Raw genomic sequence first — 27,549 nt, 5'->3', positions numbered from 1 at the left:
AATGTGGAGGTGGGAGATTGTTGGACATGGTCATAGAATGGTGAGAAGTCTGGTTCGGCTAGAGTATAGAGAAGTATGATTTCTTTGTTTTCGATCTGTGATTTTATCTCTGTGAGCTACTCCTGGTAAAGAAACTGTCTGCTAATGTAGCTCCCCAGCTCATCTGTCACTTAGAGTCATAGAGTTGTCTGAAGCATTGAGAAGTTAAGTGACTTTGGTTATGGTCACACAGCCAGTGTAGGTCAAAGGCAGAATTTGAAAACAAGTCGACCTGACTCTAAGGCTGACCGTCTATTACATGATGCTGTATTATGTATAATATCGAGCTGGAATTGGAGCAGAATTTTCGAGGGTCTTGAGCGTTGAGGTCAGGGAGTTTGAATTTTAAGCTCTCGGCAGTAAATAATGGCTAAGATTTTTTTAAAAATACTAATATGAGGTGAGCAAAGCTAAATAGATTAAAAAGATCTTTATTGTAGCAGCATCAAGTATGAACTGGTGAATAGTAGCAGAGAGGCTTAGGTTATTTCAATAGAGCAGGCAGGAAACTAGAGCAGGCCACTAAAAGTATGGGACTGTTGTGGATGAAGAAGAGAGATTTCTACAGAACCACAGAATTTTACATATAGATTGCACCTTAGAGGCCATCTGGTCTAACTCATACCTGACTGAGAATACCCTTTACAGTGTCCCAAAGCCTTTACTTGAAGACCTCTAGTGAGATAAACAAATTCTACTTTTGGATAGCTCTAATGGGAAGGAAATATTTCTTTCTTTGAGCCTAATTTGCCTCTCTCTCACTTCCCCCTGGTACTGCCTTCTGGAGTAAAGCAGGACAAGTTTAATCCCTCTTATCTATGACAGCCGTTCAGGTATTTGAAGACAATTATTATGTTTCTCCAAGATTTCTCTCCCAATTCTTTCAACAAGCCCTATGTGACATGATCTGGCCCTTTACAACCTTGGTCATTTTACTTTCAACACTTTCCAGCTTATCATCCTTAAAATATGGTGCCAAGAACTAAACATAGCACTCTAGATGTGTCCCAACCTAGGCACACTATCACAGCACTCCCGATGTGTTCTGACCAGGGCAGAATATCCTGTCCTTTTTTTAATGGATGTCTGCCTTCCAATGTAGCCAGGACCACGTTAGCTTTTTTTGGCTGTTAAGTTGTACTTTTAGTCTGCTGGCCACTAAAACTTTTAGGTCTTTTTTCAGTTGAATGGAAATACCAGATTGGGACCCATCCCCATACACCCCAGTGTGATGAAGCAGATGTGCTCACTTCTTATTTCCTTCTTCCACTTCTTCTTCACTGTTCTTCCTACTCCTGCCATGATTTTGTTATTCTTTCACCTCTCCCTCCCCCTTCTCTTCCCTCAAAAGCCCCCTTACTCATTCTTTCTCTTTCTCCCTATCTTAAAGAGAGGTACAGCAGTAAAAAAAGCTCCAACTTCTAATGTCCTGTGTATGGTCCTTAGTCATGAAACTGAGTTCAACAAATGCCTGTTAAGAGCCTTTTGTTGTTGTTGCTGGTCGTTTATCAGTTGTGATCTGACTCTTTGTGACTTCATCTGGGGTTTTCTTGGCAAAAGATACTAGAGGGGTTTGCCATTTTCTTCAGCTCATTTTACAGATGAGTAACTGAGGCAAACAGGGTTAAGTGACTTGCCCAGGGTCACACAACTAGTAAGTGTCTGAGGCCAGATTTGAGCTCATGAAGATGAGTCTTCCGAATTCCAAGCCCAGTGCTCTGTCCACTGTACCACCTAGCTGCCCTGTGTTAAGAGGCCTACCATGTACTACAACATAGGCGAGTAACAAAAAGACATGAGGCAGTCCTTAGCTTTGTGGAGCTTACTGTTGAGTGTGTGGATGTGATCTACAACTGGAGTACAAAATTATAAGAGATAAAAAAGGTGCTTCCTTTAGACCACATGATGTCCAAACAGAATGAGGAGAGAACAATGGAAAAGCCGGTTGTGAAGTGTTGATAAGATATCTGCTCTGTATGGATTGTGGAGAATGGCATAATCTAGAGAATTACTTTGTGATTCAGTATGGATAATTTCTAACCCCATAGAAGCTGAAAAAAGAATGAAGCAGTTGAAAGATTTATTTCAGGATTGTGACCTTAACATCTCAATCACAGAATAGTTTCTTGCTTTAGAGCTCAAACTGCTGAATCTGTTTTTGCAAGATATTTCTTGCCCCTCAAAAAAAAAACCTTTAAAAACACCTAAACTTTCTTTCTAGCTACAGTTTTGTTTAGAGAACTCTTGGATACAGAATTTTTCTGCATATCTAAGCAATTGCATAAATCTGGTATAATTGCTCAGATATAGATGGTGGGAAGACAGAAAATGCTAGAGAAACTGATTTTATCTTAGAGAAATCCACTAGACAGAAACTACCTTTCATCCTCGGGCAGCCCTTTAGGTGAGTGGCCATACCAGGAGATGGAATCAAAGAATCATCTTTCATTTAGCTGCAAATGGATGAACATAAACTCCTTTGGATTATCTGCAGTATGACAGAGTCACCTTCAGGGCTTTATCGGGCAAAGATGATAGAATGATTTTGGCTTAATAGAGGCTTGAAAAGAGCCCCAGAAGTCATTCGTTCAGTGTTCAATATTTGTTTATTTTTCTTGATTCACATCTAAAATTAATTTTGCTAGATACATTACAAAAATTAATATGAACATATATTCAAATTTTTTTTATAATAAAGGATATAATGGGGCAGCCAGGTGGTACAGTGGATAGAGTACAAGGCCTGGAGTCAGGAAGACCTGCATGCAAATTTAGCCTCATACACGTAGTAGCAGTGTGTTCCTGGACAAGTCACTTGCTCTCTTTCAACCTCAGTTTCCTCCATCTGTAAAATAAAAATTGCAATAATAGCACCTACATCCCAGGTTTGTTGTAAGGATCAGATGAGATTATATTTGTAAAAGCGTTTACATAGTGCCTGGCACATAGTAGACACTAAATAATTATTGGCTATTATTATTATATAACTTAATATTAACAGCTTATAAATCACCATGTATCACCTTCAGGTTCCTTTGTCCGTTCACATTTTAACAGACATTAAGCACTTACTGTAGGCTTCAATTTCCTAAGTGTAGAATGGGGGTTACTAGATGACCACTGAGATCCCTTCCAGCTCTAAATCTAAAATGTTACTACTTTTTTCTCATTACTGTAGGAGATATAAAGATAAGTAAGACAGGGTTTTTTTCCCCCTCAGGATCTCACAGTGAAATGTAGACTGATAAGCTATAGCACAAGAAATTAAAGGAAAAATGGCAAGAAAGTTCTACAGTGCTATGTTGTTCAGAGGGGAAATACCCTAGGCATAGGGAGTGGCGTGAGCTAACATGTGAAAACTGGAGAGTACAAGGCATGTTTAGGCAGTCCTGAGGAGTCTAATTTGACTGTAATCAAGGGTACATGCAAGGAGTAGTTTTAGATAAGACTGGGAAGGTAGGGTGGAGCCCAGTTAAGGAGTTTGAACTATATTCTGTAGGTAGTGAAGGATTATGGAAGATTTTTGAATGGAGAATGGGTGATATGATTAGACCAGTGATTCAGAATGTTTAAGCTGGAGCTAATTTTTATGATGCCTTGAAAATGGCAAGACTGGAGGCAAGAATACCAGCTAGGAGGCTGTTTTTATTTTGTTAAAAATAATTAGAGTTGGGGTAGCTATGTGGTCTATGTGTGAAATATGTTGTCCAGCTAGACATATCTATTGAGTGTATTTTATCATAGAGAAAATTAAAATCATGGTTTCTGATCGTTTAACTGAGGCTGTCCTTCATACTGGTGGATTACAGAGGACAAGAGGACAGAAGATCACCCACCTGGGGTATGGTGAAGTTCAGTCTAAACCATGAATCTTTTAGTAACATGTGCTGTTAACTTTTTTAAAAAATACATTTTTATTGCTATCTTTTGTTTATTTTATAAATCACAAAAATTTCTTCCTGTACCTCCCTTCCTCCTCCCCCTTCCAGAGAGCCATATCATATAACAAATAATATTTTTTAAAGAAAAAGAGAAGGAAGAAGAGGAGAAAAAATATCAGCAAACCTGATCAGTACTTCAAAAAGATTCAGAAAATACACATGCAGTGTACCACACCCATGGATCTCTCATCCAGTGGAGGTGACTTCTCATTTCTTTAGGGCAGTTGTGCTGTTGACTTTTAAGACTTTTTTGAAACTGATAAGGGGATTTTGTGATTTTGTTTATTTCTGGGGAATACCTGTCAATGGATGCAAAGTCATGGCTTCTTTTCAATCTAGGTAGAGTCTGACTCTGTTTGCATTTTCCTTGCCATCTTAGAAAAGCCCCAGGTTTTTTTTTTTTAATTTAAAAAAAAACTGGCCTCTGGTCAGGAGATGGGAAACTTTGGGGACTTCCCTTTCTTGACCACATTTTCATTTGCCTGGGCTTTTAGAATTCTTGCATTGCACATTTTCCTTGTGAGTATAAGAGGGATATCAAGGGTATGAGGTAAGGGAAGAGAGAGCAAAGCTATCTGGGTTCCTCATACATTGTGTTGCAATCTGAGTTATAGGAATCTCAGTGTGGTTATTTAAAAAGAAAAAAAACACATGATGCAAAAAACCCCTACCTCTAATGCAGTTCTGATTCTAGGGCAAGTTCTGGTCATTATTTCAGGGAACCAATTCTAAAGATCTCAAAATGGAATCACTCATTTTTTTTCCAATTACATGTAAAAAATTTTTAACATTTAAAAAAATTTTTAGTTCTGAATTCTCTCCTTTCCTTCTCCCCATTGAGAAGGCAAGTAATTTTATACATGTGTAATCATGAGAAATATATCAGCCATGTCGCAAAAGAAAACACAGATAAAAAAAAGAAAGAAAGAAAAATAAAGTTTAAAAAAGTATGTTTCGATGTCCATCAGTTCTTTCTCTGGAGGTGGATAGAATTTTTCATCCTTAGTCCTTCAGAATTTTCTTAGATCATTGTATTGCTGAGAATAGCTGAGTCATTCACAGTTGATCATTGTACAATATTGCTGTTACTGTGTACAGTGTTCTCCTGGTTCTGTTCACTTCACTTTGCATCAGTTCATGTAAGTCTTTCGGTTTTTCTGAAAGTATCCTCATCATTTCTTATAGCACAATAGTGTTCTGTCACAATCATACACCACAACTTTTGTAGCCATTCCAGTGGAATCTTTTGACAACATAACACGCGTTATGCTCATTAGATTGACTTTTTGTGAGATCATTAGAAATCTTTCACAAAACAAGAAAATACTGTGATGCCCTCCAAAAGGGACTTTGTTTAAACAAAATATTTAAATTTTAAAAATTATTTTATAATTGACATAGCATATATTATGGTGATACTTGCCCCAGACCCTAGAAAGAAAGGAGAGATGTGTGTGTGTGTGTGTGTGTGTGTGTGTGTGTGTGTGTGTGTGTATGTATGTAAAGCAGGGCAGAAAAGGATGCTGTGAAGAGCAATAAATCAGCAAACATTTTTCAAGTACCTGCTATGTGCCTGACTTCATGCTACTCACTGGGGAGTAGCAAATATAAAAACAGGATAGTTCCTGCCTTCCCAGAGCTTATATCCTACTGAGGAGATAGACCATCTTTACAAATAAGCAAATAAAAATAACATATAAAAAATATGAAGTGGCACTTGAGCTGTAGCTTGAAAAGGAACCAGAGGTTCCAACAGTTAAGGAAATAGGGGATATAGCAGAGGTGTAGAGGTGGTAGATGGAATGTCATGAATAATGAACAGCAGTGGAATACGTGAAGGAGAATAATACATAGCGTCCTGGAAAAAAAAATAGACTGGAGCCAGATTGTGAAATGCTTTAAATGCCAAACAGAGTTTCTATTTTGTTCCAGTGTTTTAGGAATATCGGTTTGGTAGCTGTATGAAAGATGGATTAGAAGGGATAAAAACTAGTTGTAGGAAGGATCTAAGACAGTTCCGAAGGCCTCATGATGGAAAATGCTATCCACATCCAGAGAAAGAACTACGGATTCTGAATGCAGATCAAAACATACTATTTGCTCCCTTTTTTTTTGTTTTGTTTCTTCTTTCTCGTAGTTCCTCCCATTGGTTCTAATTCTTCTCTACGACATGACTGATGTGAAAATATGTTTAATATGAATGTATATATAGAGCCTATATCAGATTACACACTGTCTTGGGGAGAGGGGACACAGGGAAGACAATTTAAAACTCAGTCTTATGGAAGTGAATTAATTAATTTAATTTAAATTAATTTTAAAAAATTAATATAAAAAAAATTAGATGCAAGAACACCAGTTAACCTACTTTAGTAGTCCAGATGAAACATGATGTTGGCTTGACCTTTCTGACCATTTTCAAACCATGCCACTTGTACTCTAGTTTTCCTCCTCCCATCAAAACTCAGATTATGTCTCTGAAACCTTGGGTCCTGATATGTGAGCTTTTTTGCCTTATCTTACCTACAACCAGGCCCCTGTATCACTTTCCAGCCATTTTTAGACCATACAAGTGAGTATACTCTTCCGCCCTTTCTTCCCTCTGAATGTAAGCTTCTTAAAGGCAGGGACTGTCTTGTTATACTTGTATCCTCAGCAATTAGCATGGTATCTGTCAATTGATAAGTGCTTAATAAGCGCTTTTCTTTCATTCATTAGCTAGGATGGTTGTGGTGTAAGTGGAGGAAAGGAGATGAAGGTGAAAGGTGCTGTAGAGGTAGAGTCAACAAGACTTGGCAGTGGACTAAATATGATAGATGAATGAGAGTGAAGAATCAGGAATGACTCGTAGGTTGTGAACTTGAATGATGGGAAAAATGATGGTACCCTTAACAGAAATAAGGAAGTTATGATAAAGGACAGGTTTGGGGGAAAGAAAATTAGTTCTGTTGTGGACACATGAGTTTTGAGATGCCTATGGAACGTTCATCTTGACGTGTGTAACAGACATTTAGAAATGCAGAACTGCAGGTCAGAGTAGAAATGAGGGATGGATGTGGAGATTTGGCAGGCATTTGCATAGTGATGGTGGTTGAATGCATAGGTGCTGATAGGTCAGTGGTGTCCGTGAGCTGTACTGAATCTAGTGCTCATACACCTATAAAGGTTTTTGTTTGTGTTGGCCCCTAAATGTAGTCAGGCACGTTGTCTCTTCTCAGTTCCCTCTGATAAAAATTAACTTCAGTTACCAAAAACTTCTTTTCCCACTTAAACACAAAAGCAAATTCACTAATTCAAGATGAGGTAGTCCATAGTAAGATCCCCTTTAACATGTTTCTTTGGGCTCTAATGTTTTCTGATCTGTATTTTAGCCACTGGTGAGTGATCAGTGAGTGTGTGCCATTTTCTCACTATATCTTTGCAGAATACACTGTCTTTTTTCACCATGTTAGAGACCTAGTACTAATAGTTGGGGTCTTTCATGTTGTTTGCTTCATTGTCCTTTGGCACATTATGAAATCCTAAATGTACATGCTGTATCTGTCATTAGATTATAGGAAACCCTCACATCTGGCATCCTTGTTAAGTAGCTTTCACATGAAATCAGTAATTTATTGTCATCATCATTACCACCACCATCACCATCATCGTTGACAACAAGAAGTATTTATTAAGGCTTTATTATGTGCCAGGTACCATATTAAGTGCTGAGGATTCCAAGAAAAGCAAAAATACAATGTCTTCCCTCAAGGAGCTCATATTTTAATGGGAGAAACAACATGCAAGAAATTGTACAAGGTATTTACAAAATAGATGGAAGGCAGTTTCAGAGGGATGCTGTACCAGTGGGAGGGACCAAGAAAGGGCCCTTGTGGAAGATGGGATTTAAGCTGAGTCTTGAAGGCAGCCAGGGGAGTTAAGGAGATGAGGAGGGAGAACATTCCACGCATGGTGGACAGGAGATGGAGTGCCATGTGGGAGGAACAGCAAGAAGACCACTGTCATTTGATGGTGACTACATGGAGGGGAGTAAAGGTTAAGAAATTGGAAAGGTGGGGAAGGACCAGGTTGTGAAGAGATTTACAAGCCAAAGAGGATTTTATATTTGATTCTGGAGGTAATGGTGAGCTACTGGAGTTTGAGTATTAGGTTGACATGGTTAGATCTGTGCTTTAGGAAGATTATTTTTACAGCTGAGTGGAGAGGGAGGGAGACCGACCAGAAGGCCATTGCAGTAGTCCAGACTGAGATGATGACAGCCTGCACCAGGGTGGTGGCAGTGTTAGAGGAGGGAAGAGAGCACACAGGTGGCAGTATATAGGACAGGTGTTGTGAAAGTAGAAACAGCAAGACTTGGTGAAAGAATGGATATATGGGTTGAGTGTGAGACAAATTAAGTATGACACTGATATTGTTAGCCTGGGTGACTGGGAGGATATTGGTGCCCTTGACAGTAATAAGGGAGTTTGGAAGAGGGGAAAGTTAGTAAGTTCTGTTTTGGACATGCTGAATTTGAGATGTCTATGGGACATCCAATTCAAAATGTCCAAGATGTAGTTGATGATTGGAAACTTGAGCTCAGGAGAGATATTAAGATTGGACAAATAGATTTGAGAATCTAATGTATACAAATGATAGTTAAATCTATGGAAACAAATAGATTATAAAGAAAAGGTGAGAAATGAAAATTTTTTAATAAAAATTTTTAGAATAAAACAACTTAATTCAATCTCTTTGTTTTGTGATTTTCCTAAAGTACAGCTGTGATTATCTCACACAAATGCACCCACACCCACCCATGCACATCCAGACACATACCCACTCAGTAAACTTTAGTGGCTCCTTGTTGCCTCTACTACCAAATATAAATTCTGCATTTAAAATGTTACAACCTGGCCCCTTCCTACTGTGGCAATTGAATTTTAATGAAAGAGTAAACTGAGACAGATCTCTGAGCAAAATATTTATTAGCAGGGGTATGCTGCCTGTCAATAAAAGGTTTGATGGCTTGCCTCCATTAATGCCAAAGACCCTAAGCAGGAGGACAGTCCCCCTTATATGGGGCTTTGGGGAGTACAGAACAAAGAACAGAGCAGGGCAGATGACATCATAGAATTAAAGGCTACATGGTTGGTTGTAGAGTTGAGGCATAGGGAACAGCATGATTGGTTGGAAGTTTGGTAATGGGGGCTAGCAGTGACTCCCCTTTTTCTCTCATGAGACTAAGAAGTGCCAGGCAGCTAGGTGACTCAGTGGATAGAGTGCCAGGTCTGAGGTCTGGAAGACTTATCTTCCTGAGTTCCATTCTGGCCTCAGACATTTACCAGCTGTGTGACCCTAGGGAAGTCACTTAAGCCTGTTTGCCTCAGTTTTCCTCATCTGTAAAATGAGCTGGAGAAGGAAATGGCAAACCAGTCTAGTATCTTTGCCAAGAAAACCCCAAATGGGGTCATGAAGAGTCAGACATGACTGAAAAATGGCAGAACAATCATTTGATATTGGCACACACTTTTAGACAGCAGACCAGACATCCTTGAAGGATAGCTTGATGGAATAAAGATACCAGCCCCAAACTCCTTTGATTTCTCACACATTATCCAAGGTCAGTTAAATTCCTTGAGGCAAGAGAACTGGATTTTTAAACTTAGCCCGTTACAGGCCAACTGAACTTTGCACTAAGTTCAGAGACAAAGAACCATGACTTAAAGCAGTTTACAGGCAAAATCAATTACTTGTAAATAGGACCGATAAGGAAATGGTGCAGGATCAATTTTAATCTTCTCACTGCCTTTTCAGTCTACTCAATACATCACTCCCTTAAATGGTCGCTGTGGTCTGGGAATACTGGCCTACTTCTTGTTCCTTACACAAGATGCTCTACTCTCCCTCTCTGTATCTTTGACTCCTTTTTCTCCCTCCCTCCATACTGGGAATATTCTCCCCACATGCCTCAGCCTCCTGGTATCCCTTGATCTCTTCTTGACACAAAGTGAAACCTTATGCACAAAGCTCCTGGTCCCCCCAGTTTATAGTGTCTTTCCCTGAAAGCTTACCTCAGATTGGTTTGTATATGATCACTCTCTTGTGGATGCCTATAGATACATATTCTCTAATCATCTCTCCCTCATTAGAATGTACAACTCTCCAGAGCCTGACACATAGTAATAAGCACTTAATTCTTGATTGATTTTGTGTCTAGACTTGTAACATGACAATTTCTCAAATTTATTTATTGGTTCTGGCCAGGTTATAAATTTGGAATCACACACTTGTGTAGCATTTGAGGAGCTGCATAAATAATTCATTTTTTAAAAAAAAATTTATTTAAGCATAGTTTCTGGAGACATAGAAGAAATTCCATTTATTTTAACTGCCTTAATATCTGAGCCAACCATGGTAGTTCCCTGAGGAACTATGTAGAATCTCTTCCTTCTGAATATGCTGTGGGAGGACATCATGAGGGGAAATCAAGAAGGAAAGAGACAAGCATAGAGAATAAGAAACCATCACCTTTCCATTCTTGTTGGAGGCAGGAAGGTAGTCTTGGAATAGCGCATCATATAAACTAGTTAGAGGAAGTCAAATCCACAATGCTCTATTGTTAGGAAAGATTCAGTTGAACAAGTACTTACCAAGTAGTCTGCCCCCTGAAAGAGGCATATGTGGTCTGCCAACCATTCCTTTTCTATCAGCTAGCTCTGGTTTTTTTTTTTTTCCCCCTCAGCTCTGGGCATTTTCTTTCTTTTTAAAAAAATGGTATTCCCCCCCCCCATTACAGGTAAAGATAATTTTTAACATTCATTTTTTTAAAAAAATTTTGTTCCAAATCTTTTCCCTCCTCTCACTCATTCCCTAAGATGGTAAGTAGTTTGATATAGGTTATATATGTGCAGTCATGTAAAAAAAATTTCATATTAGTCATGTTGTGAAAGAAGAAACAGAACAAAAAAAACCAAGAAAAAAATAAAATGAAAAATATGCATTTAGACTTCACCAGTTCTTTCTCTGAATGTGGATAGCTTTAGCAGCTAGCTCTCTCTCCAGTTTGTGCTTTCAAATGGTGACATAGCATGTTTTCTGAGCTGGGGTGGGAGATTACCTTTCATTTTGAATAGCAGTGTTCTTTTGGACCAGAACGTTGTGGTAGGAATCATCCTTTTTTCCTAAGCTCTTGGCAGCCTCTGATGGCCTTAAGAACTTTTCCCAAGAACAAATAGACTTAATAGAATGTCAGAATGAGAAGAGACCACAGAGGCTATCATGTAGTGATCACCTCTATAACATACCTGACAAGTGGTCGCCCAGACTTTGCTTAAAATCTTCAGTGATGTCTAGTAATGGGGTATCCACTGTCTTCTACTTTGGGATAACTCTAATTAGTAGAGAGGTTTGTTTTAAATTGAACCTTCTAAAAATACTGCTTTTCGGTATCAGCTGTCCATCTTAATTTTACTCCTTGGAGTGAAGCAGAAAAAATCTAATTATGCTTCAGCTTGATTGTTCTTTAAATATTTGAAGGACACAATCATGTGTCCCGTCCCTCCCCATCTTCTTCCTCAGGTTAAGCATTCTGAGTTACTTCAGCTGACTCTCCTATGGCATGTGCCTCTCACCACCTTGGTCAGTTCTAATGGACTCTGACTAGTTTGTCATTGCCCTTAGTAAAATTTGCATTCAAGCAGAACAAAGTATTTTAGATGTGGTCTCACCAGAGCAGATAATAGCAGAACTAGTATCTCCTTTTTTTTTTCTGAACACTGCTTTTCTTTATTTAGAAAACAATCTTTTTGAAGTAGAAAATCAACAAACATGAATATTTCAGAATATATACAAAGAAGACCAGAACATGGGAATTATATATGAAATAGTGAATCTATTACATACAGCTTATTTTCTAAAATATATATTAAATTCAGCAGTATACTACCAACATTGTCCTACTTGTCTGTATTCCCTTGCAAACTTCCTTCCACACTCTTCTGTGTTATTTTAAAAATGTTTTATTGTTAATCTTTTTTTTCTTTTTTGGATATTGTTATGACTACACTCCTTTTAGCTGAATCCCCACCCTTTACCCCCCCCAAAGCCCCTCATTTTAACAGGTTTATGTCTAGTTCTGTATTTATAATGCATTACTTTCCCACCAAGAGATGGGAGGCAGGCATGCTTCCTCATCAGTTTTCTGGAGTAGTGACTGATCATTTTCTTGTATATGTTGTGGACATTGTATGAATAGTTCTTCTGGTTCTGCTTAATTCCTTCTGCGTCAGTTTTTACAAGTCTTCCCAAACTTCTCTGAATCCTGTTCATAATTTCTCATGATATAACATTATTATTCATATGCAATAATTGTTCAGTCATTACCCAATTTGTTTTTTTGGGTTGTTTTTTTAATTTTTGCTATAACAAAAAGTGATACTATAAAATTTTATATGGGTCATTTCCTTCTTTCAAGGTATCTCCTTTCATTCTCCTGTAATTTTTTATAAAGCCTTTTATAACTGGCTCATATATCTATTTGGTGCTTTATTATGGTACATAATTTCCCTTGATATTCTTGACCTTTTGTTTGTACAGATTAATTTTATTATTATTTTTAAGCTCAATAAAGTAATTCTTTGCTAGGTTTGATGGGTATTTCACTGAATCTGCATATTAATTTAAATAGTATTGTCATTTTTACTATATTAACACAGCACAACCATGAACAATGAATTTCTCTCCAATTATTTGTCTTTATTTCTGTAAAGAAAGTTTTGAAGTATTTTATATATACTTCAGTAATAGTTTTGAGTGGAATTTTCTTTTTTGTAACACTTTCTGGTGGATTTTTTTTTGTATTTTGTGGGTATATTTTATTTCTTGCTTTTTATTGAACTTATTTTTCAATTAATTTTGAGTTAAATCTTGAGTCAAATCTTCTCTAAGTAAACCATTTGCAAAAACAAAAATTTTGTTTCTTTGCGCTTGTTTTAAAATTTTTTTGTGTGTGTCTTACAATTATATCTAATATTTTTAGAACGAGATCAGATTGTAATGATGACAATGGACAGCCATTGCTTTACTCCTGAGCTTATTGGAAAAGCCTTTAGTGTTTCTTCATTATGAATAATGATAATAAAATGAATAAAGATAAATATTTGTTTACCATGTTAAGAAAAAGTCCATTTATTTGAGTGCTTTTTAAATTGACATTGGTATTATATTTTATCAAAAGCTTTTTCTGCGTCTGTTGATATCATCAGGGGATTTTTATTGGTTTTCTTTTAATATGATCTATTCATAATTTTTCTAATACTGAGTCAACCCTACACTCTTTGTACCAATCTAACCTACTTATACTAGTTACCCTTTTAATATATTGTACTCTCTATGCTGATATTTTATTTGCTATTTTTATACTGATATTCATTAGAGATATGGGTCTATGGTTTTTTTTTTTCTTCTTTGCCTTTCCCTGGTTCAGGTATCAGGACCATATTTGTCACATAGAAAGAGTTTGGTGGGATTCCTTCTTTCCCTGTTTCTGCAAACAGTTTACATAAAGTTTGAGTTAATTGTTCTTCGAAGGTTTGAGAGAATTCACTTTTAAATTCATCTTGTCCTGAGTTTTTTACCTTTGGTAGCTCACTTATAGCCATTTCAGTTTCTTTTACTGAGATGTAATTATTTAAATTTTCTATTACTTGTTCTAAGTTGTTTATATTTTTGTAAACTTTATTTTATTTAAATTATTTTTGCTAATATATAAAAAGTTTTTTTAAAATTTTCTTTGTTCTTCAACTAGATGGTTCCGTGGTTAGAGTACTGGTTCTGAGTTCAAATCCAGTTTCACATACTAACTGTGTGTCCTTGGGAAAGTCACTTAACCTAAGTTTGCTTTAGTTTCACCTTCTGTAAAATGGGGATAATAATTGCATCTACCTCCCCAGGTTGTGAAGATAAAATGAGATAATAATTGTAGAGTGCTTTGTAAACCTTAAAGCACTATATAAATGCTAGCCAGTATAATTGTTATTGTGAGTTCTTCATTTTTGATATTGGCAATTTTGTTTTCCCTCCTTTTTGATGAGATTAGGTGATATCTATCTTAATTAATATTTTACCTTTGTCAAAACAGCTCTTGGTTTTATTTATCATTTTAATAGGGTTGGGTTTTTTTTTCTATTTTGTCATTTTCTTTTTCAGAATTGTTATTTTTGTAAGTTTGATTGGGGTTTTTTGATTTGTTGCTTTTTTGGTTTTATTTGTATGCTCAATCCATTAATATGTTCTTTCTGTTCTTTGTTAAAGACAATGTTTAAAAATATAATTTTTTCCATATGGATTGAATTGTTTGGGTATGTCCTAAAGTTTTTGGTATGATGTTGCATTATTTTGATTTATTTAGTGAAATAACCCTTTCCCCCCTGTAATCTGTTCATTGACTCACCAATTTTTTAGGATTGAATTAGTCTCCATTTAAGTTTAAATCATTTTTTCAGAGGCCCTTTGTTAATTATAATTTTTATCGTATTGGCATCCACAGTTGATCATCACACAATATTGCTGTTACTGTGTAGAAAGTTCACCTGGTTCTGCTCACTTCACTTTACATCAATTTTTGTAAGTTTTTCCATTGTATTTCTGAAATCATCCTGCTCATCATTTCTTATAGCGCAATAATATTCCATTACAATCATACACCACAACTTGTTCAGCCATTCCCCAATAGATGGGCATCCCCTCAATAAAAAGATAGTTTAAGACTAAGTTGTGGATAGCTTTAATGTCAAACAGAGGCATTTTCTAAAATAGGATAAAATCCTATTTTAGATTGTAGGAAATGAGAACCTGAACTTGGGTGGTGGTAGGTGCAAGAAATGCTGTGGAGGTAGAAATGAGAAGATTTGGCAACTGAAGAATTAGAAAGTAATCCCAAGGTTGTAAATCTGTGATTCTTAGAGTTTTGTATTTGAAAGTAAAATTTTCTATTCAACTGTGGTCTTTTTATCAAGAATGCTTGAAAAATCCTCTACCTCATTACATACTTATTTTTTTTCCCCTAAAGGAAGATTATACTCAGCTTTGCTGGCTAAGTGATTCTTGGTTGTAACCCTAGCTTCTTTGCCCTCCAAAATATCATATCCCAAGCCCTCTGATTCTTTAATGTAGAATATGATAAATCTTGGGTTATCCTGAAAATGGCTCTACAATATCTGAATTGTTCTTTTGTGGCTGCTTGTGATATTTCCTCCTTGATATGGGAGCTCTGAAATTTGGTTATAATATTCCTAGTAGTTTTTATTTTGGGATCTGTTTTAGGAGGTGATCAATGGGTTCTTTCAAGTTCCGTTTTACCCTCCGGTTCTAGTACAGGCATGTGGAACCTATGGCCTCGAGGTCACATGTGGCCCTCTAGGTCCTCAAGTACGGCACTTTGACTGAATCAAAATTTCATAGAACAAATCCCCTTAATAAAAAGATTTGTTCTGTAAAACTTGGACTCAGTCAAAAGGCTGCACTCAAGGACCTAGAAGGCCACATGTGGCCTTGAGGCTGCAGGTTCCCCACCCTGTTCTAGGATATCACAATAGTTTTCTTTGATAAATTCTTGGAAGATGATGGCTCTTTTTTTGATCATGGCTTTTAGGTAATCCAATAATTCTTAAATTATCTCTCCTGAATTTATTTTCTAGGTCAGTTGTTTTTCCACTATTTCCCATTTTCTTCTTTTTTAAAAAAATTCTTTCTATTTTGTTTGATTGTTTCTTGATGTCTTTTGAAGTCATTAACTTCTACTTGCCCAATTCTGCTTTTTAAGGAGTTCTTTTCTTCAATGAATTTTTGTACCTCCTTTTCCATTTGTCCAGTTCTACTTTTTAAGGAGTTCTTTTCTTCAGTGAATTTTTCTACATCTTTTCCCAATTGGCTTATTCTGTTTTTTAAGGTGTTATTTTCTTTTATTTTTTTTATGCCTTCTTTACCAAGTTGTTAATTTTTTTCCCCATGATTTTCTTACATCACTCTAATTTCCTTTCCAAATTTTTCCTCTCTCTTATTTGATTTTTAAAATCCTTTTTGAGCTCTTCCAGTAAATCTTTTAGGGCCTGAGACCACTTTACATTTTTCTTTGAGGCTTTGCATATAGCTGCTTTGATTTTGTTGTCTTCTTCCAAGTTTGTGCTTTGATCTTCCTGGTCACCATAGTAACTGTCTGTATTCAAGCTCTTTTATTGTTGTTTGCTCATTTTTCTAGCCTATTTCTTGACTTTTAATTTTATGTTAAAGTTGTATTATGCTCCCCAGGTGGAAGGAGCACTGTCCCAAACTTCAAGTTTTTCAGGCTGCTGTTTTCAGAGCTAGTTCAGGGGTGGGGGGTGGAGAATGGGAAGGAGCAAGTCTTTAAGTTTTCAGTTCTTCCAGGGTGGTGTGATCGAAGGAGAGGTGTTGTTCACTGCTATCTTGGCCTGTGCTCTGGTCTGTGGGTGACCACAAGCACTCTTTTACACCCTGAAACTGTGACCAGAGTCACTGCTCCTGCTAGTTCTCTCTTTGCCCTGAAAGTTGGAACTGCGTATGGGCAATACAACAGAGTCCTGCTTCCAGTGCCAGCAAATAATCCCCTATGATCTCCTTCTGACCAGTTGCCTGACCCCCTTACCATCTGTGGTCTGAGAGCTCTGGAAGCCACTGCTGCCAATTCAGTTGCCCTCAAGGCCTGCTTGTGGGTCAGGGCCTGTGCTTGACCGTGCTCTAGTCTCGCCCCAGGGAGTCAGACCTTTCTTGCTGAGCTTCTAAGTTGACTTGAGCTGAAAAATTGTTTCACTCTGTCATTTTTGTTGGTTCTGCCACTCCAGAATTCATTTTGAGGCATTATTTTAATGTTGTTCAGAGGGGAATTTGGAAGTGCTTAGAAAAGTCCCTAATTTACTCTGCCATCTTGCCTCTGCCCCCTATCCCTATCTGTTCCAAGCAAAGGTCTTATCCCTTCTTTGATCTCCTTTTTTCCTCACATATAGCTTTTTTAAAAGGTCCTTATTGTATTTTACTTCCTTTGTCAGCCTCAGTTCATGCCAAGCTTTAGCTTTCCAGATGCTATTTTACAATAAACGTGCCATCTTTTTAATAGTCATCTTCTTTAACCTCACTTTGCTTCTCTCTTGAGCATATTTCTTTTTAAAATATAAGTTAGTTGGTGTATTCCCTGTAAAACCATATGAGTTTCTTCAGACAAATTCCATTTTTTTCTTGCCATTGGAATTATTTCCCTTTATGTCTTCAGAATTTCATCTTTGTTCATCTCCCATCTATTCAGGATTAATTTCCCCCGAAGTATTTTATCCTAGGGAGTCCTGCCTACCTTTGCTGTGAACTATTTGAAGTCTGATCTCTCAAAATCTGTAGTGCATGTCCAACTATGCACAGATTTCCTCTCCTCTATCACAGATTCTAAAAAGGAGTGGTCACTTCCCCCAGGATTTTCATCATTTCCACCCCAACAAACAGTTCTTCCCTGTTAGTGAGAATCAAATCCAGAAGAGCATTTTCTTTTGTGGGTTTCTCTGCCTTTTGAAAGATGAAATGATCACTAAGAAAAGTCAAGAATTTATTAATTGCTCTGCTTTTGGCAGAAAAGAGTAAGATTCCTATTAAATGTGTGAACCCCATGCTTATTGTATCATGCCTCTGTGCTATGCTTGTCATCTGTTTCCCAAGCTCCAGTAGTCAGAGCCTTCAGGTTTATCAAACACTGTACTACTATGTTTAATGGCATCTGGATTTGTGTCTCTAATCTGTTCCATCAACCAGCTTTCCTATGTTTTAACCAGTACCAAATGGTTTTGTTTATTACTGCTTTCTAGCATATTTTAAATTTTAGTACTACTAGTTTCCTTTCCTCTTATGGGAAAAATTCTTAGCCAAACAAGGGACAGTGAAGATGATAAAAAATTGACAGTTTTGAATACAAAAAATTAAAAAGTTTTTGCAGGAATAAACCAGTAAAGACAGAGTGAGAAATGAAATAGTGACGTAGGAAAAACATTTGCATCAGATATTATAGAGAAAACTAATTGCAAAATATACATGGAGTCATTCCATGAATAGTTTTCAAAAAAATTGCAAATTGGGGGCAGCTAGATGGCGCAGTGGATAGAGCACCAGCCCTGGATTCAAGAGAAACTGAGTTCAAATCTGGCCTTAGACACTTGACAACTTACTAGCTGTGTGACTCCGGACAAGTCACTTCACCCCATTGCCTCGTGCAAAAAAAAAAATTTTTTTTTTTGCAAATTATAAACGACAACATTAAAACATGTTCCACATCACTAATAGCAATAGAAATGCAAATTAAAACAACTCTGTAGTTGACAGACAGACTGACAAAGATGACAGTGGTCACAGTTGAAGAGACAAGAGGATGGGAAGAAAGTAAAATTGTTCCAATATAAGTGGAACTATTTTATGGAACAGTTAGTTATTCTGGACTTGAATTTGGAGCTGTACAAGAAAAGTGACAAATGTGGCAATATCTTCTGGCTCAAATGGCCATCCTGGGCAGATCCCTCAAGGACGTCTAAGGCAGAAACAAAAAAGTGAACCAAAATATTCCTAGCAGCATTCTTTTTATCAAAGGAATTGGAACTAGAAACAACATAGGTCCCCAGTAATTGAGAAATGGCTGAAAAAAATCACATATGAATGTAATAGAATTAATATTCCATTGTACAGTAAGAAATGACAAGGAATCCAGGGAAATATGGAAAGATTTGTACGAATTGATACAGAGTAAAATAAGCCAAACCAGAAGAATAGCATACACAGTGACTATAGTATAGCATTGTAAATTTAAAAAGATCACTAAAAGGAAGTCAAACTATGCTTAACTGAAAAACCAACAAAGATCTCAAGGAACAGATGATGAAAGATACGTTCTCCCTTACTGCGGAATGGTGGAGGAATGCTAAGACTGAATAGTACATATTTGTCAGCTATAGTCACTCTATCAGATATGGGGCTCCAAGAAGCTGTAGCATGTGCAGTGGCCACACCCCAGTAAACCATTTCAGCAGATGGGCTAAACCAGGTTAAGGGTAACTGACAGGCCTCAAACCTGGTGTGAAGCATGTGAAGACTTCCCCCAGCAGAATGGGCAGGTGAGAACAATTTGTTCCAGTGGCCACGAAGGTGGCTAAAGCAGGTGCTGTGGAGTGCTCACAGCTTGGTCAGACATCAAAGATTCCAAGGTTATCCACTGCATCCGGGGCCATTACCAGTTGGCCTGACTTTTGTTCTGCCATAGGACTCTGATGACCCTTGGAAGAGAAAGTGAGGCTGACAACTTTGCACAACTCTACTTCACTTAAATCCGATTCACATGCAAGTCAAGACATCCCCCATGATGGCATTGTTCCTCTTTGAAAACAAAGGATGAATAGCAGCAACATCTTTGGAAGAGGAGTGGGTTTTGGGGGGAAAAATAATGCATTTTGTTTAGGGAATAAGATGGCTGTGGGACATCCTGCTTGAAATATCCTCTAGGCAGCTGGAGATATCCTGGACCTCAGAAGAGACTAGGGTTGATTACATAGGTCTAGGCATCATCCTTATAGAGATAGTCATTAAACTTCTGGGAGCTATTGATGTCGCCAAGGAGGACTTTAGAAACAGGACAGAAAAAGGCCTATAATAGAGACTTGCAATATACCCTGGTCAAGGGGGAAGCATGATACAAATGATGGAGTAGGACAAATGACTGAAAAGGAGTAGTTAGAGAGGTACAAGAACCAGAAAAGAGTGAGTGGTGTCACAGAAACCCAGAGGAGAAAGAGTATGGAGGAGGAGAAGGTGGTTACTGGCTGCAAAGAGAGGTCAAGAAAGATGAGGAATAAGAAAGGGCCATTAGATTTGTTGGTTAAAAGATCATTGGTAACTTTTCAGAGAGTAGTTTGAATTGAGTAATGAGGTGGGAAAATAGATTGCAAAGGATTGAGAGGTGAGAGGTGAGGAAGTGAAGGCAAGGAGTATAGATAGCCTTTTCTAGTTTGGTTGTGAAAAGGGTGAGACATATAGGATAGTAGTTTGAGGGGTTGGTAGGGTCCGGTGAAGGTTTGAAGATGGGGTGTTTATAAACAGAAGAAGGTGTGTTTATAAACATTAGGGAAAGAACTGATGGATAAGGAGAGACTGAAGGTTGGGGGAGAGGAATTGATTATAGAGGCAGTCCTAAGGAGAAGACAGGAAGGAATGTGATCAAGGGCAAATGCTGAGGAGTGGGCCTTGACAAGGAGACTGATAAAAAGGAGGAGAATGGGGAGTGTTGTTAAGGGTTTTTGAGAATAGAAAATTTGGTTTACTTTTTCCTAGTCAGAGAACACAGCCCAAAACAAAGGCATTTAGTAAAGTAGCCTAGTAAGAAAAGTAGCAATAGAATATGCCCTTCTTTCCATGAAATGAAATCGAGGCACTCTCTTCCACAAACATACGCACCATCATGGAAAGAGTGAACATTCTTAGGGATCATGTAGAGGAGGGCACATAGGGAACTCCTGTGTCTAGAGAGGATTTAAAAAGAGAACACATGTAACAGGAGCTCATACAGAGAGGAGCAATTCATGCGTCTGATGTTGTAGGGCTGCTGATATCATTGTGCTGATGCTCTCTCTGTCTCTTTCCTGCTGGGCACTTCTCTAGGTTGGACTTGGCACCTGACCATTGTTTGTCTGCCGTTCTTTGTTGGGTATTGTTCATTGGCTACTCCTTGCTTCTCTTTTTCTACTGAACTTCAGCTGGAATCCTCTGTAAAGATGCTATTTCTTCTCCATAAGCTGAAGAGTAAGCTTTACCATCTCTCTATTATTTAAACACCTCACCCCCCAGCCTTCTTTTAAAAAGGCAGGGTCCTCATAAAGCCTATCCTCTGATGAGGATGAAAGAAAACCTCAGTTTCTTTCCTTAAAGGGAGCTCTTAGTCTTTGCCTCCAAGGACCAAGTGCTTTTGGAGCAGAAACTAACCAGTCATTTAATTTGAGCCAACAGTCATTGAGACTGTCTTTGAACTACTTGCTTCCTCCTACTTAGAGTACCACCTGTTAGCAGAATTAATGTCTCTGCCTCAAGCTTCTTTCTGACTTGGAGTTAGAAAGTCCCCTTTAATTTCTGTTAGTTCCTGATTACCAACTTGCACCTTGTTTAAGTCATTTCCAAGTCTGCCTTCTAACTCACCACAAAGGGCTTTCTAGGTCAGGGCTGCCAAATCCTTAATACAAAAGCTAAGCTAAGAGGACAGTATAATTGGCTGGCATTATAATCCTAGCTCACGTTCCTAGTTTTGTTATATACGTGTAGGTGGTGACAAGCCTCCCAAACTTTGAGCTTACATATAGCTGGATGCCCAAGAGACTGACTGCTCCTAGGTACTGGGAGGAGGGAACCCTCAAAGCTCATTTTTCTTCTCTAAAATTGTTTGGGTGGGAGGTGAGGAGTTGTGTGCTCATTTAGGGTATGTGTGTGGATGTAATGAATGACTTGTTGCTTCTAAACCGTTTGGAATTTTTTTAGATTGGCTTCTGAACTGCAAATTTTAAACTTGAGGTTGAGCCTCTTGTATTCCTTCTGGGCCAGAATTTTTAAGAAAGCATTTTGTGATTCCCAGTGCAGAAGGGGAAACATAGGGAAAGTTTTTAGAACTAGAGTGGTTTTAAAAGCAACATAGGGGATTTTGGAAAATGATTCAACTTTGATTTATTGTAGCAAACTATTTTGGGGTCAGCTTCTGCTATACAGAACTCCTCTAGTTCATTTTGGTGACTCAGGTATTGGAGAATTTTTCTGTCTTGAGCCAGAATTAATAAGTAATGTTATTGTTATTGTTTGGTTTGGACTCAGGGTCTGAGCCTGTCTGCTGGGCAGTTCCCGAGGGCTTCAGAGTCATTGATTAGAATTTGATAGCAAAAAAGAGAGTGTCAAAATACTGTGTCTCCAAGTCAGCTTATGGAGACCTTTGTGACCACTGTTAATCTAAACCTCAAATCCTTCTCCCATTTATGTCATGGAAGTGATGCTAGTAATTCAAATGGGGTCCATAAATACACTCACACATCAAATATACCATTTTACTTCTAAACCTTGAAGCAGATTATTTTAACCACAATTCTTACATTATGTGGGGGTAGCCCTTTCATACCACATAGGAATATGTTTTCTTTTATTTCAGACCAGCCACTCATCTGTGTCTGAAAGGCAGTCTCTGGAAGACAGAGCTCATTGTATTTTTGTCAGAGTGATTTGCTCAACTCAGATGTCAACCTGGCTGATTCCTCTGCCTCTAATTGTCCCTAATAGCTCCTATGTGTCCGAGTTAACTTTACTAAGATGCTAAACGTTTTTGATTATTGCTTTGAACGGGTATGCTGAGGTCCTGTTCTCCAAGCTAAGACACTTTCCTCCACTTGTACTCTGTTTCAGCAGGGCCAAGGTTGAGGGACAGGGGATGTTATGCAGTTTTTATACATGTGCTAGTGGTGACTTAGTACCCTTACTTCTAGATATTCTGATTTCATTCATGTTTTGGGAGGTCTCTTCAATGCTGATGATTCATATCCAGGTGAGTGTGTTTTGCTTTGTAAATGTACCATCTTGATCTCTGATCTCTGAGAGATAGCCCTTATTGGTATTTGAAGGCAATTCTTTGTCCATAGAAGTATTTGGTCCAAAAAGTCTTGATTAATATGCCATCCTTGACACTGTACAATTTGAATTAGACAATTGCTCCTTACAGAGCCTCCAGAGAGTGTTAGCAAACAGATAACCACTGAATAGTGTGGTATTAGTATGATACACAAGGTGTAGGGGAGATGGGGGTTTTTGAGGAATAATAGGGAAAGGAAGTTGGTATCTTGGGATTTAACCTAGAACTCAGTGAAATAAATCAGCTGTATCAAACTCCCAGATCAGCACCTGAGCCAGATTAAGATGTAATTGGGAAATGTTTAACAAATAAATAAAAATACAATATAGATAATGTTAATTTGTGGTTTTCTAAGTCAGTATGTAGCCAGTAGAAAGGAATTCCTATTTGAGTTTGACACCACTGATTTAAATGATCTTTTTTTGTGATGTGTGGCCTCTAACTTTTCCAAATCCGAGGAGACTGTCTTACGTCTTGCTCAGGCCTAGTGTAGTTGAAAGCACAGAGGACTGGAAACCAGATGACCTCACCATCAGTCCCAGCTCTGTCACTAGTTTTGTGGCCTCTGGAGCTCAACATGTCCAAAACAAGTCACTGTCTTCTCTCCTTCTACCCGCCCCACCCAACCCAACACTTTTTAAAACTTCTTTTTTACTGAGGACACTGTAATCCTCTCATTTTTACATGCTCCCAACCTTGGTGTCATCCTTGAGCTCTTATTCTCACCCCACCTATCCAGTTAGTTGCTGTACCTTCTTTCTCATATATATCTCATCCTGTCTGCCATATACTGACCACCACCCTCCTTTAGGCTCTCCTCACTTATCACCTGCGCTATTGCAGTAGCCTCCTAATTAGTCTCCCTGTCTCAGATCTCTCTCCACTTCAGTCCATTCTCCTCTCATGACCATGTAAGCCCTCTGCTCAGTAAACTTCAGTGGCTCCCCTTTACCTCTGGGATCAAATATAAGCTCTTCTTTTGATGCTTGAAGCTGTTTGCATCCTGGTCCCCAGCTGCTTTTCCAGTCACATCACACACTACATTCATGGACATAACAGTCCATCCAGGCTGGCCCTCTTGCTGTACTTCACATGTGGCACTCCATCCTCCTTCCTAGAGAGCATTCTGTGGCTTAGATTCTCTAGTTTGCTTTTAGACTTAGCCTAAGCAACGCCTTCTACATGAAACCTTTCTTGATCCCCAGAGCTACTAGCAACCCCTTGCCCCCAAGAAAAAAAAATTGTCTTATTCATTTTATATATACCTATCCATGTTTGTGTTTTCTGCCTGTTCATCAATGGCAGGGTCTACTTAAATTTTGCTTTTTGTATCTTTAGTGTCTGCTACACATTAAGTGCTCAGTAAATGCTTGTTGGTTGATTCTATGACTTTGGACAAATCGCTTTTTATATCTAGGCCTCTGCTTGCTCCTCTGTAAAATGAGGAGGTTGTACTAGATCTCTCTAGTACTGACATTCTAAGATCTAGGAAGGAAAACTGGTTCTGGTTCTTTTTCTTCTGCTCACCAGTCCTGTGGTTGTAAGCAAGATGCTTCTACTCTTGAAGCTTTGGCTTCCACATCTGTTAAATGGGGAAAATCTCATTTACCTGCTTCACTCAGCTGTTGTGCTGATCAAATGAGATAATGTACATAGAAACCCTTTTTGAAGAACTGTTAAGTTTTGTTAAGTACTACAGAAATGCAAAGTGATGCTGTCATTCTCCCCACTTGTAGATTATTCATAGGATAAATAGTAGGCATTTAATACATGTTTATTGATGGGCATAGAGTTGGAATGGACCTTTGATATATTCCAGTCTAAACCCCTCATTTTATAGAGGAAGAAATTGAGGGCTTTAGGGGTTAAACGACTTACCTAAGTTTACATAAATAATAAGTGGCTGAGCTGAGGTTGGAATTCATGTCTTCTAGATACAAATCCAGTGCTCTCTTCCTATTTTATCACCCTTTACTTATGTTCAGCAATCCCTCCCCCCCAAATTCTGAGCCTCTGCAAACAACTCTACTCTGTTGCAGGGCGGGCATCTTGTATTGTGTATGTGACTGAACAGCAGAGATACAGTACTGGCCAGGAGTTAGCATTGGCTGTCAGGTGACTGTCTGGATTATTAGTTAATTCATGATTATAAAGTCAGAGAACCTGGCTAACTGGATAATAATTCTTGGGATATTCTACTTTTGATGAAGTTGGGTTCCAGTGACATGCTTTGTTGTTATAAACTTATTGACCTGAGTTAGAAACAATATAGGAAGCCTTCTTTATTTCATGCCTACTATACCTGGGAACAAATTCTCTCCCTGCCTTCTTTCTAGGTGGTAGTTCCCAATACCCCTTACGTTTATGGAGCAGGATGGACGTTCTGCCTGGCTTACTGGGCTGTGGCACTCATGGCTCTTCTCCTGTTCCCAGGTGACCAGGTCACTAAAGTCCTTCTGCTGCCTTGTCTCCAGCTGCCCATACTCTGAAGCAGAAGTGACCCGGCTTCCCCCGATTTGTTTTTCTGTCCAAAGGATCTTTTTTTCCCCCCCTGAGAATTTGTTACTGGGAGGCATCTCTATATTTACATAGGCTGCTCCAAGCCAAACCCCAGATCTCTGGGCCAAAGGGTGATGGGCAGGGTTGTTGCATGTTGCTGGGTAACCAACGTTGAAATGCTGCAAGTGTGTTCCCTAAGGCATTCTACCCCTGCCCCTCTCCTTACAACCTTCATTCTTCATTCCCTCTGCATGCCTACCTTCCTTGGCATGTGTTTCTGAAGGGCCAGAGGTTCTCATCCTCTTTGTTCCTATGTGTTAAAGAGCCTGGCAGACACAGGCATAACTTGTGTGACTATATCAAAGACATAATGGTTCATGGGGAGGTTAAGTACCACAGCTACAGCTGCTGCTTCCCTGATGGATGGGAGGAAGAAGAAAACCTGGGAGTATACCAGGGGAGGAACAGAGGGTGTTCTTTGCTAAGGACATTGGAAGTGACCCTTCTTCCTTTTTGGCTAGTGTAGTGAATCCTCTTTAAATTTTCCCTGGGTCTGAGGAGAAGCCATTTGATTTTTCCAGTGCTAGGGAGGAAAGATTAGTCTGTGTGAATCATTGGATCAAATCAGCCTCTATGGCATTAGAGTAAAACCCCAGAGAACACTCCTGCCTTCCATTTTTATACCGGATTCACTACTGTTTCTATTTTTCACTTGCGCACAAGAGGCCCTTAATTGAATTGAAACTGTCTTTAGTGCTTTACTCTTCCTCAGCAGTAGATGGGGATTCCTGCCCTCTTTCCCTTCAAGGTACTTTCTTTTGGCTCTGATCCAAATATGGTTTTAGTGAGTAGAAAGTTATCTTTGCCACTACTGTGGGAAAAGGTCAATGTTAGGAGTCCAGGGCATCCTATTATCATTTGTCTTAAGAAAGATTTAGAGCTAGAGAAGATACTTTTCCAGTCACTAGTTTTCCCACTTCACAGAATCACAGAATTTCAGAGTTGAAGGACCCTGAGGGGCCATCAAGTGCAACTCAGACCTAAAAGAAATCCTTATTGTTACCCACCAGACACGTAGCCCTACATGTTTTGCTGCAGTGGAGTTCTCTTAATGAACTCATCAGCTCTCATTGGTTTAATTATCATCTCTATGCAAATAACTCCCAGATCTGTGTATCTACTCTTCATCTTTCCACATAACCACATGCCACATAACCATCTTATAAAAGGGTCAAACTAGATGTCCTATAGGCATCTCAAACTCAATATGTGCAAAACAGAACTCATTATCTTTTCTTCAAAAGTGTACCCCTTTTCCAGATTTCCCTATTTTTGATGGAGCTTTACCATGCTTCCCATTCACCCAGATTCTCAAACTCGGTATAATGATAATGATGATGATGATGATGATGGTGTTGATAATGATAGCTAGTATTTATATCATGTTTTAAGCTTTGCAAAGTACTTCACATGTGTTATCTCATTTTATCCTTCCAACAACTCTGGGAGGTAGGTACTATTATTATTATTCCCATTTTATAGATGAGGAAACTGAAACAGACAGAAGTTAAGTGACCTACTCAGGGTCACACAGCTAGTAAGCATCTGAGGTCAGATTTGAACTCAGGTCTTTCTGACTCCAAGTTCTGCATTCTGTCTACTGCACCACCTACTTGACTGTTATTTTCAACTCCTCACCCTTGCCCACACTATATATTCCTTCAGTTGCCAAATCTTGTTGATTCTGTCTCCACAGTACCTCATGTATACATCTCCCTCTCTATATCACACAACCACCACTCTAATTTCATCTCTGACCTAAACTATTGCAGTACTTTATTAGTTGGTCTCCCTTCCTCAAGTCTTTCTGTGTACCCCATTCCAATCTCTACAGTATTGCCAAAGTGAGTTTCCTAAAGTGTAGGTCTAGGCCTCAGTTTCCTTATCTGGAAAATAAGGAATACTAAGTGTTTGCTAATATCCCTTCTTAAACTTATCAGCCTCTAGGGGCAGGTGTATACTACTGGCATTTAAAATGCTTCACAGCCGTGCCACATCCTACCTTTCTATCCTTGTTACCTGTTACTCTCCTTCATGCAATCTATAGTTCAGCCAAACTGGTCTCCTACAGACCTGTATGAATGACACTCATATCTCCCATCTCCTTGCCTTTTCACTGGCTGCCACTTATTCCTGGAATGTTACAGAAGCTTTTTTTCCAAAACAAAAATACCTAAAAACAACTCACTTGTGAGCAATATAGATAACCTTAAAGAACCCAGGTACAGGCCTGGAAGAAGGAAAGAATGGAGAAGAGGGAAAAGGAAAAGAAAGGAAAGTGGTTAAAATGGGAGTGGCAGAGTGAGCAAACCTGAAGCCTCTTGATGTCAGTTCAGTGAC

At 38.5% G+C, this 27,549-nt stretch overlaps 1 long non-coding RNA gene across 7 annotated transcripts in view; it reads left to right on the top strand.

Moving 5' to 3' along the window:
- LOC110211700 (uncharacterized) overlaps positions 1–27,549 on the top strand; it is a 158,608-nt gene that overhangs the window by 51,492 nt on the left and 79,567 nt on the right. The window lies entirely within an intron of this gene.

Source organism: Phascolarctos cinereus, unplaced genomic scaffold, assembly GCF_003287225.1.
Source record: "Phascolarctos cinereus isolate Bilbo 61053 unplaced genomic scaffold, phaCin_HiC Scaffold_2;HRSCAF=192, whole genome shotgun sequence".
Taxonomy (NCBI): domain Eukaryota; kingdom Metazoa; phylum Chordata; class Mammalia; order Diprotodontia; family Phascolarctidae; genus Phascolarctos; species Phascolarctos cinereus.
Note: the sequence above shows the minus strand (reverse complement) of the source record. Positions and strands in the feature narration are given on the sequence as shown.